The sequence below is a fragment of the Zonotrichia albicollis genome, chromosome 3 (genome assembly GCF_047830755.1).
Source record: "Zonotrichia albicollis isolate bZonAlb1 chromosome 3, bZonAlb1.hap1, whole genome shotgun sequence".
Classification (NCBI taxonomy): Eukaryota; Metazoa; Chordata; class Aves; order Passeriformes; family Passerellidae; genus Zonotrichia; species Zonotrichia albicollis.
The window spans coordinates 16,346,400-16,360,486 of NC_133821.1; the positions used below are offsets into that span (position 1 = coordinate 16,346,400).

Below are 14,087 nucleotides of genomic sequence, written 5' to 3' on the forward strand. Positions count from 1 at the left end.
CCTGCCCTCTGCCTGATTTGATCCTCTGGTAACCCCATTCCACCCAACAGATGGAAACACCAGCTTTGCAGAATAACACAGCCATCTGCCATATACCTGCCAGCAGCTGTGATCCACTTTGCCAGAGATGCTGCCTTTCCTGAGCACCATGAACAGCTGGCCAGCTGTCCAGATAGCAGCCTGCCTGGCCAAACAGAGAAGAGAGGACTGTATCTCCCCTTGGAGACCAGCAGGGTTGATGCCAAAAGTTTTCACATGCTTTCTGAAGTTTCAGGCCCTATAAATACTAATTTCACAGCACTATAAATTAAAAATCAGCCTCTTGGTATTATTACTAATTTCACAGAAACCATTAGAGCATAAAACCTAGCTAACTGTCTGCTCCTTTTGGCATGACATCATGGTCTATAATCACAGAATTACTCCTGAAAAGAACTTCAGTCTAGTATTTATGGCAAATAGAAAGCTTTGGTGCTGCCTTCATCCTGGGAACAAGATTTAAGCAGGGCAGAGGTGTCAGACTGGTGAAACGGTGAATTTGACAATCAACGAACTGTGTGATGATGTTCACAAAGCTATTCACCTAGCCTTAAGAGCTTTTCTCTTGGCACAACTTCAAATCCACTGCAGACCTGAGCCAAAACACCCTGTGTTTACTTGACCTTGCAATCATACAAATGAGCCCAGCTTCAGGCAAACAGGACATCTCTGGATTACCCTTTAATCCAGGGAGAAATTTACTCTTTCAGGATACTGCTCTCTGCTTTTCAAGGACTTGCATTTTGAAATTCTTTGGAATCCAAAGCTAAATAAAAATATTACATTACTGCAGGCCTCTTGCAAGTAATGGTTTTAATGGAGAGTAATGATATTGCATCAAGAGCAAGTACCTGTGGAGTACTAGCTGTGAAGAAGCAACTCTTACTTAAACCATCATATTACTTAGTTAGCCATTGGAGGAAAAAAAAAAGAAACCATATGAAATATAAAATTATTCACGCTTGTCACAGAGTGGAATGGTTTCTATGCTGATCCTACTGTAGTTAAAAGACAGAATTAGAAAGTTATTATTACTGCTTTAATATCCTACTTCATGATGGAACACAGACTTAGCTTGGAGTGCAAGATAATTAAAAGTCCCAGGGCAATTCAGAAAACCAAACCAAAATCAACAAAAACCCCATGAGTAATTTATTACCAGCTTAAAATATTAATACAAACAACATCCTAGTACAAAAGGCTTTGCAACAATCTCTGCCTCTAAACCAAAATGTTTACATTAACACTGAAACTCAATAAAAATTCAAACTATGGCTAGAATGTCTCTCCCTGACCTTTGTGTCTGGTCCTACAGGTCTGCTCATATTCAAAGCTGAGGGCTATTGATACTCTTCAGTATCATACAGGTACCAGACATACCAGTGCAGTTATCACCATGGCCCAAGCTGGTCTCCACACAACTGAAGCATTTTAAAACCCACAAAACTTTCCAGTGGAGAACCACTCCTACCCACAGTTCTCAAGCACAGGTCAGCATTACAGTTTTGTCATAGTTCTGATAGATCCCTGCTGTCAGGTGAAGGTTTGATGTGCCCAAGGTCACAGAGGAACAAGAACAGCAGAAGTAGAGTAGGACCCTGGGTTTTTTCCTCCCATTCTCTTTTCACCAAAGATGCTACAGATGAAAAAAAAAAAAACCAACCCATGAATGGTTACATCAAAAGTTCACAAGCTTCACTGCACACCACTGCTTTTCCTCTGGTAGAAATATATTTTCAATGCATCTGTGTATTGTGTGAATCAATACTGATAACTCTTTTCCCCTTATACATTGATTGTTTTTTAAGAGTTACTTATTCTTTGTGAGAGAATTCACTCTGTGAATACCTTCAATACTTTTTTAATACAGTATATTATTCAAGGGCAGGTAGAGCGTTCCCTTTTGGCCTTTGTGCTGAGCTGGTCCTTTTTAGTGTGTGAACAAAGCATCCGCCTGACAAGCAGAATGGTTGTCCTAAAGAACCAACCTGGATCTCAAATAAGAAATTATAACAGCATTTTCACAGGAATTCACAATTTTGCTGTCAGCCATTTGTGTATGTCCCAGTTACTTACTGCACAATTATATGACAAATAAGATGTGACAGTCCCGTAGAGGTAATATAAACACAGACAGGCTATAAAATAACCAGTCCTTAATAGTCCACATGTGGTTCTGTTCTCAACTACAAAAAGTTTTTCATTTTCCTAAAGGTGAAAAAACCTGTAAAATCAGTCTAGGATTTAAGGGAACATCTCAGTATATTCCTTTTGATGGTCCCTAAAACTTGCCAGGGAAAGGCCAGGAGAGTAGTTTAAGAATGCATTTGTTTTTACCAAGATATCCATCAATCTGCACAATTCACTTCTATGCCACACAAACACGATGACATAAAGCCCATTAATCTTTTCCAGCTTAATACCTACTGTCCTTTGAAGATACAGGTTTGGAATAGCTGAAGGCAACCTCCATTTTTCACAGCTCCCAGTCATAGGGCAGCTGACACAGCCAAGATATTCCTGTATTCAGCGAAACCGGGGGAATGAATGGATTCTGATGAATGTAATTTGCTATCTCAGTGACAAATGGCAAATGGGAAGAGAGGGTGTGCATGCAAATATAACTGCATTAAATAAGGGCTTGTGAAGGATAGTACTCTGAAAATATCTGATAGGCAGTTTTACAACAACCATGCCTTATGGAGGAGATAAATCATCAGCTTACTTAGAGTTATCATTATGTCCTCATTGTGGAGCTTCGCTGAATAAGATGGAATTGTGGCATACAATTAAGCAGGGCGTTGTGATCCCATAAGCCAAGTTTTGCATCACATTTTACCTTACAACATCAGTTTTTCACTACATTTTTACTAAAAGTTGGACTTAAATATCCCCAAGTTCCCTATGATTATGAGCATCCTAAACACATCTGGACACTGAACCTGTGGTAGACTAATTTTCAAGAACTTTTGTGCTCCAGCTCTTTGCTGGATTGAGCTGTCACTTTGGCAAATTCTCATGGTTTTGATGGCTTTTTTGCCAGTTTTGTTGCAGTACCACATAATATCTCTAAAATTCCCACTCCTTCCCAAGGCCAGCAGGAGAATCAGCACTACTTGCTCAGACTCTACCACTCAAAAACCAAAATATGCGTGAACACAGAAATGTGATCACCTCCGTGTCATTGTCCTAGTGGCTGCTGCAAGATTTTGAATACAAAACAGCCCCAGGACTTAAAACCACACAGAGAGACCAAGTGATGGTACCTCCTACACTTCAGACGGGTATGAGAATCAGAAAATCACAAGTTTGGGTTGGAAGAGACCTTAAAGATCATCTATCTGCAATCCCCCTGCCACAGACAGGGATGTCTCCCACTAGATCAGGTGGCTGAGGGCCCAATCCTGCCTTTCCTTGAATATTTCCATGAATGGGGCACACAATTTCTCTGGGTGAATGGCTCCAGCAGTTAAATTCTGAGTAACTGAAGTTTGGATGCTAGAGCCAGTGCCAGGAAGGGTCAGCACTGCATGGCACTGGGAACCAGCTGGAAGAGCAATAGGGATCCATTGTCCTGGAAAACAAAGCTCCCTGCTGCTGCTGCTGAGGCTCCTGAAGGGTGCACAATAATTGAACTGCAGAAAAAGGGCAGGAGAAACAATTCCTGGAAGATGATGATGGTTTAAACAACTTAAGTGCACTGTTACAGGCAGGGTAAAATGGCAGTCATGCTAAACTCAGCAACAATTTTCTCACTGAGGCTGAACAAAGGTTGCACCCCACCTCAGGGGCTGGGATACCTTCCAGCTGTTGTCACATTATTTTCTAAATTATTGGAAAGGAAATCTGGTTGGATCTTACAAAGCTGGTTTAAACCACAACTTTTAAAAGTATTTTCATCAAAAGAGGACAGATGACTCCCACATACAAAATTATATAAGCATCTAACCCAGAAACTTTCACCTCAAGAAGCTTTTCAAAATACATGATGTGATGAAGTTTCTCAAACCTATTGTAAATGAGAGCAGTCCAGAAGAAAACTCCCACTGAGTATTTCCCTTGTTTGCTATCACTCCCTTTTATCATTCTCATTTACATCTCATCTCTCTCTTTCATTCTCCATTAATGCTCACATTTGTCACTCTTTATCCAAACGCTGATGATTTCACAGGGTTTTGGGGCAGTGCAACCACATGCTTACCCCACCCTGCTGGGAAGATGACAGCAGCACATGGTCACCAATTTTGTCTGACTACATCCAGGTTTCCAAAAACTCAACAGATGTCATAAAAGCTGCACTTTTAGAGGATGAAAAGGGCTCACCTAACCTGCAGCAATGTACAGCAAGTTCTCCTCACAGCACCTCAATATAGGGTGTGAGAAGAGCATGGGTAGACATAACATTAGTATAAAAAGTTATTAATTCCTACCCAATGAGGTGGTTAAAACTCCTGTTGTGGAAGCACAATAAAGGGGTAACATTCTGCATTCCCAAGAAAAAAGGTCGTATGGCATAACTTGAAACTGCTCTGAAATCATTGTGTGGTATTTTCAGGGTCTCCAGGATGAAGGAGGAATTGAGAATATGACTTCATGTTCTTAGAATGCTAATTTATTATTTTATGTACTTGTATTATAGTAAAGAATGCTATACTCAACTAAAGAATAGAGAAAGGATATTTACAGAAGGCTTAACAAGATACTAATGAAAAACTCAAGACCTGTTCTAGAGTCCCAACACAGCCTGACCATGATTGGTCATTAAGTTAAAACAATTCACATGAAACCAATCAAACCTGTTGGATAAACAATCTCTAACTACATTCCAAAGCAGCAAAACACAGGAGAAGCAATCAGATAATTATTGTTTTCATTTTTCTCTGAGGCTCCTCAGCTTCCCAGGAGAAGAAATCCCAGCAAAAGGATTTTTCAAAAAATATGACAGCAACACCATTGCTCTTCCTAAAACCTGTACTGAATCATTTAAGTAAATATTACCTAATCTCTCTCCTTGAAGAAAATGTTTTATGATTACATTATTTGTCATTTAGATAACAAATTAATCTCACTAATGCAAGCTATTAAAGACCATTTTCCAAGGACAAAGGCTGATTTTCTTAAATACTGTATGTGTCTCATTCTAATACTGGAGATAATCTTTTTGCCACCAGAAAAAGACAGAACCAGACAAAAAATAAATTTAATATTAAATTAACAGTACTACTAGAAAAAACACTTCCATTCCCAGGATGCTCACTCCAGTGTCTCTTCCAAAAATGAGATCAACTCAGGATCATTTGCTTACTGTCTGTCTAGAGGTACACCCTATTTGTGCCTGAAACACTCAGGTGGGTTCACCAAAATAATGCCATTTTTGTTAAATAGTGGCTGTAGAATGATGAGCTATTTTTGTAAGATTTTGCAATGCTTGGTTCCCAGCATCCTGAAAGAATCCATGCCAAGAGTCTGCATGACCTAAATGCAACCTCTGCATGTTCCTTGCTCATCAGAAGTGAGGTCAGGAGGAACAATGAGCAGCAAGTCAGGCAAACTGGATGTAAAATACTAATTCCCAAGCACTCAAGAGCTTGAGCTGGTGACTGGGTCAACTTGTGGAGTGGCTGCACCTCAGAGCCTGCTTTTGGGATGTCTGTAGCTGAGAGAGGCTGGGACCAGCAAGGAAGATCTGTGCTTGAGAGCAGATAAAATTACAGATTTGGCATTGTGAGCTGGGACAGCGATCCAGTCAAAATGCCCTCATGTAAAAGGTCATTAATAAAGCTTGATACAATTGACAAATGCCTTCCTGACAGAGGATATTGCAAGCCTAATATAGGTTGTTTAGGAAAAATCCCAAAACCAATGGGATATAAATATTGACAGCATGCCAACACTTTTCATAACGATCAATAGGGGAAAAATGAGATTCATCTCTAAGGGATCACTTCTAAATTAATTTTAATAGATGGTAATAGGCTGACAGTCCTCTGAAAACAGCCAGCAGATGTTCCAGCACTTTACCAAGCCCCTACGCTTAACATTAGGTTTACCAATTCCACAAAATTCATCTTCTGGATGGAGCTCTGTTTCTGCAGTTAGAATACTAATGATGGCTCTTAGTGGGTTTTGACTTCCACCAGTGTGTTTAGCTCTGCTGTGGATTGCAGAACATGATCAAGTGAGCAGATTTATGATTTACTAGAAAGGACAAGAAGTTACCTTTTTATGGTACGTTGCTGTCAACAGATAACCTTAGTTCTATCTATCTCCTCATCATAAGGTAAAATGCATCTAAATTACTAAGATGATGCTCAAATAAAATTGAGAACATCAGAACAATTTATACAAGTTGCTCAAATGCACTGATGCATATAAAAGTCTCCAAAACCATTTATTGTCAAAATGTCAATGCTAAATGCACAAAAATGTAACTTACTTTATTCCATTAATTAAGTTATGTGTGCACAGCACTTTGAAAATCTAAAAGCACTTTGAGCACTGAGAGCTAAACAGTATTATTTTCACTCATGTGGCCACACTGTATGAATCATACATAATAATCACTTCTTGTGGAAAGTGTTTTTGGTTCACTGCCAAACCTTAACCTAGAGATTTGGCACTTCTGTTCAGTAAAACATCATTAAATGGTCCTATTTGGACTCCAGCTGGAAATTTTCTGCAACACATTCATTACTGAGTCCTTCACAATATATACCAGGTATACAGTTCCTTCAAAACTATGTAATTAACATTGTATAGAGAGATTGTAAACACTTAATTGCATTCTCAGTTGCACAGAATATTTGAGAAGAGTGGCTCACTAGTGTTAGCTGTGATTTAACTCATTCTCTATGACCTGTACAAGATGCAGCAGGTGTAATGGATGCAACACAGCATTGGGACTCCCTTTCATCTTTGTGAGATTATTTTCTGATCTCTTGGTGGAAAGTACTGTGTGAAAAGGTGATTATGTAAGAACTTGATGGTATCATCATTATCTATCCCTATCATTGCTTCCCTCTGACTGGACTTTGCTTTTCCCCCCTCTATCTTTTGTGACTTTTGTGAGGCGATGCCATGACTGAGTTTTCCTTCCCAAATGAGAGGTCAGAGAGCTTTCACAAGGGCCATGTTTTGTACCTACAAGCACATCTGTTGCATCTGTCTTGAAAAAAACAAGCCTGGCTATCCCTGGCCTTGCACAAAATTACTTCTCCATGATCACATTCACAGGGGAAAGCCTAAAATAACCAGAAACCAATAAAACTGCATCATTCTCTGGATTAGTTAAGAGGAACAATGATGACTTACAGCTGGCCTAAGTACCACCTGTGAACAAGTCAGCTCCATGTTTCCAGCTTCCTGGATGACATAGTGATAAATACACTCTATCCTTGTTATAGCTCTCAAATCAGGAGATGCTTTATGCATGCCTTGTATTTGTTTAAACACATGCCTATCCATAATATAAATTAGTCTGTGTGGGATTAACCTAGCCAAGAATTTCTCTGGTAAAAGTCTTTCTGGATGTTCAGAACCTTGTAACACACCGCACCCATCCCTATTAACAACTCCCCTACTGTACCCTTGATAACAGATAGGTGTGTTTACTCAGCATCATTTTTTATTCTCCGATTACTGGAGAAAGAAAAACAAGAGTGGGAAATATCTGATGTGGTCAACATTGCTCTGTAAAGTTTGGACCGATTTGCTCCACTTGAAACAAGAAAAATTAATTCGGAGATTCTTAAAAAGAAAGAAAAGAAATAAATTATATTTGAAGTGACTGGCTTTGAACAGATGAAACCTTTTACAGGGTTTACTGTGTCAGCTTACAAACCTTTCTGGGGGCAGGGGGCAGCTACCCTACATATCTTATCCATAAAGCAAACACAGGGAGATCCCACAGCAGCTCCCAGCATCACTGGCTGTGCAGGACTTGCATGGACGAGTTGAGCTTTGGGGGGCCCCATGCTCAAAATGAGGGGTGCTCCAAGCCTGCCAAAACATTGCTCAGCTCCTGCTCTAATTCTGCCTGTCTCTGTGGTGAGCTCTCAGCCTTTCCCACTCAGAAAGCAACATCTTTATCTCATTTGAGCTAGACAGGAATAGGGAAAGGGCAGAGCAGAGTCAGCTGCTGTGGCACAGTGGGCTGGGCTGGTGCAGGTCAATCTGGCTCCTGGAGGGCTACAGCAATTTCCCACAACAAAGCCTCTTGCCTGGCACCTCCCTTTCATGCAGTTGCTCCAAAGGTTCAGTAATGGTGGGTGTTAAAAAATCCATATGGCCCTGTCAGGATTCCAGATACATACATTATTCAATAATAATAAGTTCCAGACTTATGTAGAACTCTACACTGGCTGCATGTCTGCTGTAGGGGGAGGGGGAACAAAGGAAAGAATAAAAGCATATCTCATGCAAATACAGCAGATAAACCATTTCAATTCCAACAATCAACTCCCAGAAGTGATGTGAGTCTATCTGGCACCTCTTTAGTAACTCCAACCTACTCCGTGCAACCTGGGTTTTCGGCAGCCTTGACCATGGAGAGGACAAGGAGTTCTCAGTCTCACAGAAAGGGGAATTTGTGGCCTCTTCCACATCACACAGCCAGCACATGACTGCAACACCTATGGAGTCAAGCAGCTCCTTCCAGATTTGTTACTTCTGATTTCACCTGCAAGTATGCAGAAGCATCCACGTGGATGTGTGGAGCATCCACAAAGCTGATCCTGGAGACAGCTCTACCTGATTCAGCTTCTGATTCCAATGCTCAGTAGTTCCATGTTAAAACCCACTCAACATGTCCCTGCATTTACATTATTCCTCACCATCAAAACCAAATGATTACTCACTGTGGATCATGTCATATCCACCCAAAGCTCCACATTGTTGTGTCTGGTAGCTCACTCAAATTTCACTTCTGTAAGACTAATGTGCTGAGAGATACGTTGAACATATCTAAATCTCTGAAAAGTCATATCACTTTTCTCAAATATCTTCTCTTATAAAAATATCTGCTCCAGGGCTGTGATTTTTATGCCAAGAGCCAAAGCACAGTGACTGTACATGGTTAAATTACAGCTCTCTAAAATGTGGATTTATAATACAGATAATAGAAGTCCTTCTATAACTGTAACATTTCAAATCTGCTGTCTCTAAAAATGTCAGTTTTCAAGGGATGTTATCTGATGCTTTGAGCTGCCTCTTGATCAATGGCAAGATGATGCTATCTTGGGGGAGGAAGACTTTTATCATTTTTCAGTTACTGTGCAGGATGAAGATGGCATTCTCCTCCTTAGAAGGCAACTCTGCCTACCAAGAAATTCTCTTGGAGTGATTGAACCTCTGTGGCACTAACACAGCATTCTGTTCTTCCTACCTCACACTGCCTGCAGAACTAAAAACATACTGTGGCTGTAAACACCAAATTTACAGCCTTAATCATGATGACAGCTTAAAAAAATCACAGCATTTCACAAACTAATAAATGTTGGCATCTCTTCTGCCTTGTAATTTCTGAGCTTTTAGGAACACAGGTCATGCTCTCACCTATGTTGTCCAACAACAAAACACCAGAACATATTAAAAGCACACATGAAATAGCTTAAAAAAAGAAAATCTTTGTAAGCCTTCAAAGCTCAAGCTTTCAGAGAAATATCAAATATCACAAGAGCTGGCACCAATAATACTGCATTTTCCATTCTTCAGAAGTCGAGGAACACCAGAAAAACACCAAAGCAGAGGCTGGTGACCTGGTTGAAACTCCCCAATGTGATTTGCAAGGTTGCTGTGGTTGTGACCTGTTCACACAGAACTCAGTTGGGATTCTTTAATTATGAGGAGGCTTGGGCCAGGCTCACCTGTGGTGATCATTCTGGAAGGTGGGTCACTTCCCTCCTGCCATTACCTGTATATACATGTCTAGGTGGATATTTTCTCTTTGCTGCGCTGAAAAGGGAAGTGCCATCTTTTTTTGTAGAATGGGTTGTTTTCTCCTGGAACATCAAAGAAGCAGCTCTGATGATCTGAAGCAGCAGCAGCAGAAGGAACAGCTCTGGAAAGAAGCTTTGTTTTCCTGCTGCACTTTTCTTCCCATGTGCTGCAGGATGTACTGCCACCTGGATCTGTGTTTCTAGGCTTCAGTTCTCTGCAGAGCTTTCACAGGAGCCTGGAATGCTGCACTGGGGAATAATCCCAGTGAAGTGAAGAACCTGCTGCTGCAATGCTGCCAGGCATGGAGCAAGCCAAGGAGCTGCACTCAGCTGGAGCTCCCACTCACACAGCTATCACTATCCTAATTTTTCCTTCACTAACAAAAAAAGCTCAAGAAAACTCAAAAATAACCTTGAGAGGATCTTGCCTGTAGCCTTGGAAGCCCTTGTGGGGCTTCCTACATAAAAGGCTTCAACCTGACCTGTTATCAGCATTTATTTGGAAGGGAATTACTTCAATCATATTGCCTGTTGCCAGCTCCTGTGAGTGTGAATTGCTTGATCTGAGGGTCCACAATGCAAGCTGGTGAGCTGGGAGGTGTTGCAGACAGGATTCCTTCAGTGAACATCAGAACAACTTGAAAAGAAAATGTTGTTTGAAATAAATTGTACAGCCACGGGTTTTGAAGCCTGAAAGCTACAGAGCGCAGCCATTACAAATATTTTAAATCCAGATTCAAAACATGATTTCTGTTGAAATAATACAAATCTACAAATCACAGATTTTAGGAGTTTTAATGGGTTTTTTACCCCATCATAACTTTCAGAACAATGTACTTCCTTTATGTTCAAATTGTGTTTGCTTAAAAAGTTCAATCTGCCTTAATTCAGTGCTATTTTGATTGAATTTCTTTTTTTTTCCTCCTTTCCTTTCCTCCTTTTATCTTTTTTTTTTTGTTGTTGTTGTTTTTCTTTTTTGTTTTTTTTCTGTTTTCTCTCCTGTGAAGCCAGGCTACAGCAGCTCATCAAAACGAAGCAAGGTAGCCTGAATTTTCTCTTACTTGTTTTTGTGATGTATCTACAGCAGCAATCTGATCTCACCGTGAAACTATTGCAGTAAAGATATCTAAGTGGATGCCACAGCTCTGCTGAAACATAATAAAGTGAAATGAACTAAAACAAACAAAAAGAAAAGATCATTCCAATACAAATCACATAGTTAAGTTGCAGTGAGTTGCAAACAGTATATGAGTAGTGGAGGAGGGAGGTAAAGCTAGAAATGCCTAAGACTTTTATATTATTTTTAACATATTTGGGGAGCGCATAATTAAGGGATTTCCAGCACTAAAACCCAGAGCTGTTGCGCAGCACTGCACTAATCAGTAACAAGAGAAAGGTGAATTACAGCATTTTCCACTGCAGTTTGAACTACTGCCTTGTAAGATAAACACTATTGACTGCTTTTCAGCCTCCTCTCTATTAGAAAGAGACTTCTAATTTTGGGAAATCAATAATAAAAGGTAGCAGAACCCACACCTCAGATTCCTCCCCCTCCCCAATCCCTGGGACCAGTTCTCTTCACATAAGCCTGGAAATGGGAAAGGGCAGAACCACACAGTACATTGGAAGATCATTGCTGATGTGCAGGGTGGAGGATTTTCCCCTTGGGCCACATTCTTTTTCAGCTCTGAATCTGCATCAGAATCAGCATCCACAAACTACTGTTTTAATTTCCTGACAGAAAAAAATGTCTTGCAATTCTTATTTTAACATAGTTTTTTTTTATTTCTTATTTTTTTGTATTTCAGCTGCCTTCAGTGCCTGAAAATTAACTCCTTAAGTAGTTTAACAAATACCTTTTCTTTTTCAAAGCAAAGGCTTTTGTTAGAGGCCAAAATAGGTTAAGTTTTCAAGCTGTGGGGTCCTTTCTAGTTCTTTTGTCTGGCTCATGATTTTAGGGGCCAAAAGGCATCAATTTAACAGCAAAGGAATGGGTGGTGGTATTGAATTACCAAAGCTGGTGTGCTGCGAGGCTGCTTGGGTCTCTGCTTTGTGGTAGGATTTTTTGGAGGATGGCTGTGTTTCAAGGCCAATTCTATAAAAACCCACCAGACAATGCCAAATCTCCAAGAACAGACATACACAAAACACTTCATAAAGCATATTTAGGCAGACATTGTGCATTACATACCACGTAAGATGCCCTGCAAGCCTTCCAAGAAAAGCAGCAACGCTGACTGAAGCCAGGCCAAGGATTTTCTCATTAGCATGAGCAGAGGTTGGGCAGGCATGCAGCATTTCCCCTGTCTGTTTCCATTTACAGAGGCAACCACTGCTAGGAATATCAAACCTAATACACAACTGGATAGTCTACAAAGAAATACTTGTGGTTTTTGCCTGTCTTCTGCTGCTAAACGCCTGTCTTCTTGGTATTTACATGATTTCCCCTGAAAGTGGTGAGGTTTACCCTCATATGACACTGCTTTTCTTACAGTCTGACAGGGAATGATCATCCCAGGCTGGTATTAAAATAGGAATTTTTCTGGTGATTCTCTTGTTAAAGCAACTACCTGTGGCCATTATCTGAATGCATCACTTAAGGCTTTGATGGCAAAATGTTTAAATAAATGACAACAAAAATAGCTAGCAAATATCAGGAGATGGTTATGTGGTTAAACCTATAAATGACAATGCTACAGGAACAGTCAGAGGTATTTTTAATAAAGTAATCACAAACAGTTAATAGCTTGGAAAGTAACAGGGGATTTTTCTCTTCCAAAGCAATAGGATTCTCAGCAGACTCTAACCAGTCCTCATGGAAGTGGAAATGTGCTTTTCTATATCCATCCCCTCTGATTGCCTCACTTCTCAGCACAAAGGCAAATCAATAATAGGACTTCTTGTTGAGAGAGGCCTCAAGAGTCAGGCACTGTGATCACACCTATAATCCTGCAGGAATCTATTTCCAACAACTAAATCATCTCCAATGCAGCTGGCATATTGTTTAGAGCTGCTGTGCAAAGCCTGTGATAAGGGAAAGGAAATAAAACTAGATATGGGGTATCCATGCTGACCTGCTGCCTCTGTTCTGACTCAGTACCAAAGGTTATTGCACCAAAATAATGCTTTTGATTGCTTGCATTTCTGGGATGGAGACCTCTGTTATTAGAGAAAACTCTGATTTTCTCTGCACAGTGCCTGTGGATGGGTTTCTCTCACTCTCATTTGGATGAGCAATTAAGTGACCAGGGCAGTGGAAGGGTTAAGCACTGATCTCTGGGCTCCCCTGGGATGTGCTGCTAATAACACTGGTGGCAGTTTCCTGAGATGTAACTCCCAGCACGAGAACAACTTCTGATCTGGTGAAAATTCCTCCCTTGCTCCAGCAAACGCCCCATCATTTAGGAGTTCTGAATGTGCTAACAGCTAATTTATTAAAGGACTCCTACCGTGTCCATGTTTACAGGGCTCAGGCTGCACACAAAGGAAAAGACTATTCCAGACACACACAAGGGGAGCAGAAGAGAGCTGTATTTTTGGAATGGCAGCAGTGTGCCAGGAGAAGGGCTGAACTGATGAAAAGAACAGCTATGATTTTGCGCTGAGACTTCTTTCAGCCCTCACTAAAATGAGCACAATTACAGATTGGAAAAGATGAATAATGAGAATAATATGTATTTTACAAATGGTGAAATAAAGTGAAACAAGTTCAGGCTACAAGTCTTGAAAAATGTGGAAGTTTCCTAGATGCTTACATAGGGTAATAAAGGCAAATGTACATTGTGGGCAGACAGGTATTTAACCAGTCTCATATTATAAAATGTTGTCTCTTTTTAGAAAGGTTCATCCTATAAATCAGTATAAATGTCATGGTAAAATTTCTCAGACCAAAAACTTGTCTCTGACCCCAAACCAGAGGCATAAAAGGACCAAGGAGAAACGGAGCCTGCATCTTCCAAAGAATTCTGCTTTTAACTAAGAAAATAAGATACCTTGCACACATTTTGAACAAATCCCCCATCTTCTGCACAAAAATGCTGTAACAGACAATTTCAGCTACCTCCAATAACAATCACATCCCAGATGTCTCTCTCTGACAAGCTGTAAGAATGC

General features: G+C 40.3%; 1 protein-coding gene across 7 annotated transcripts in view; it reads right to left on the reverse strand.

The window, feature by feature from the left end:
• The window catches only part of MACROD2 (mono-ADP ribosylhydrolase 2), an 849,382-nt gene that overhangs the window by 85,521 nt on the left and 749,774 nt on the right, over nt 1-14,087 (reverse strand). The gene's annotated exons all lie outside the window — the stretch shown is intronic.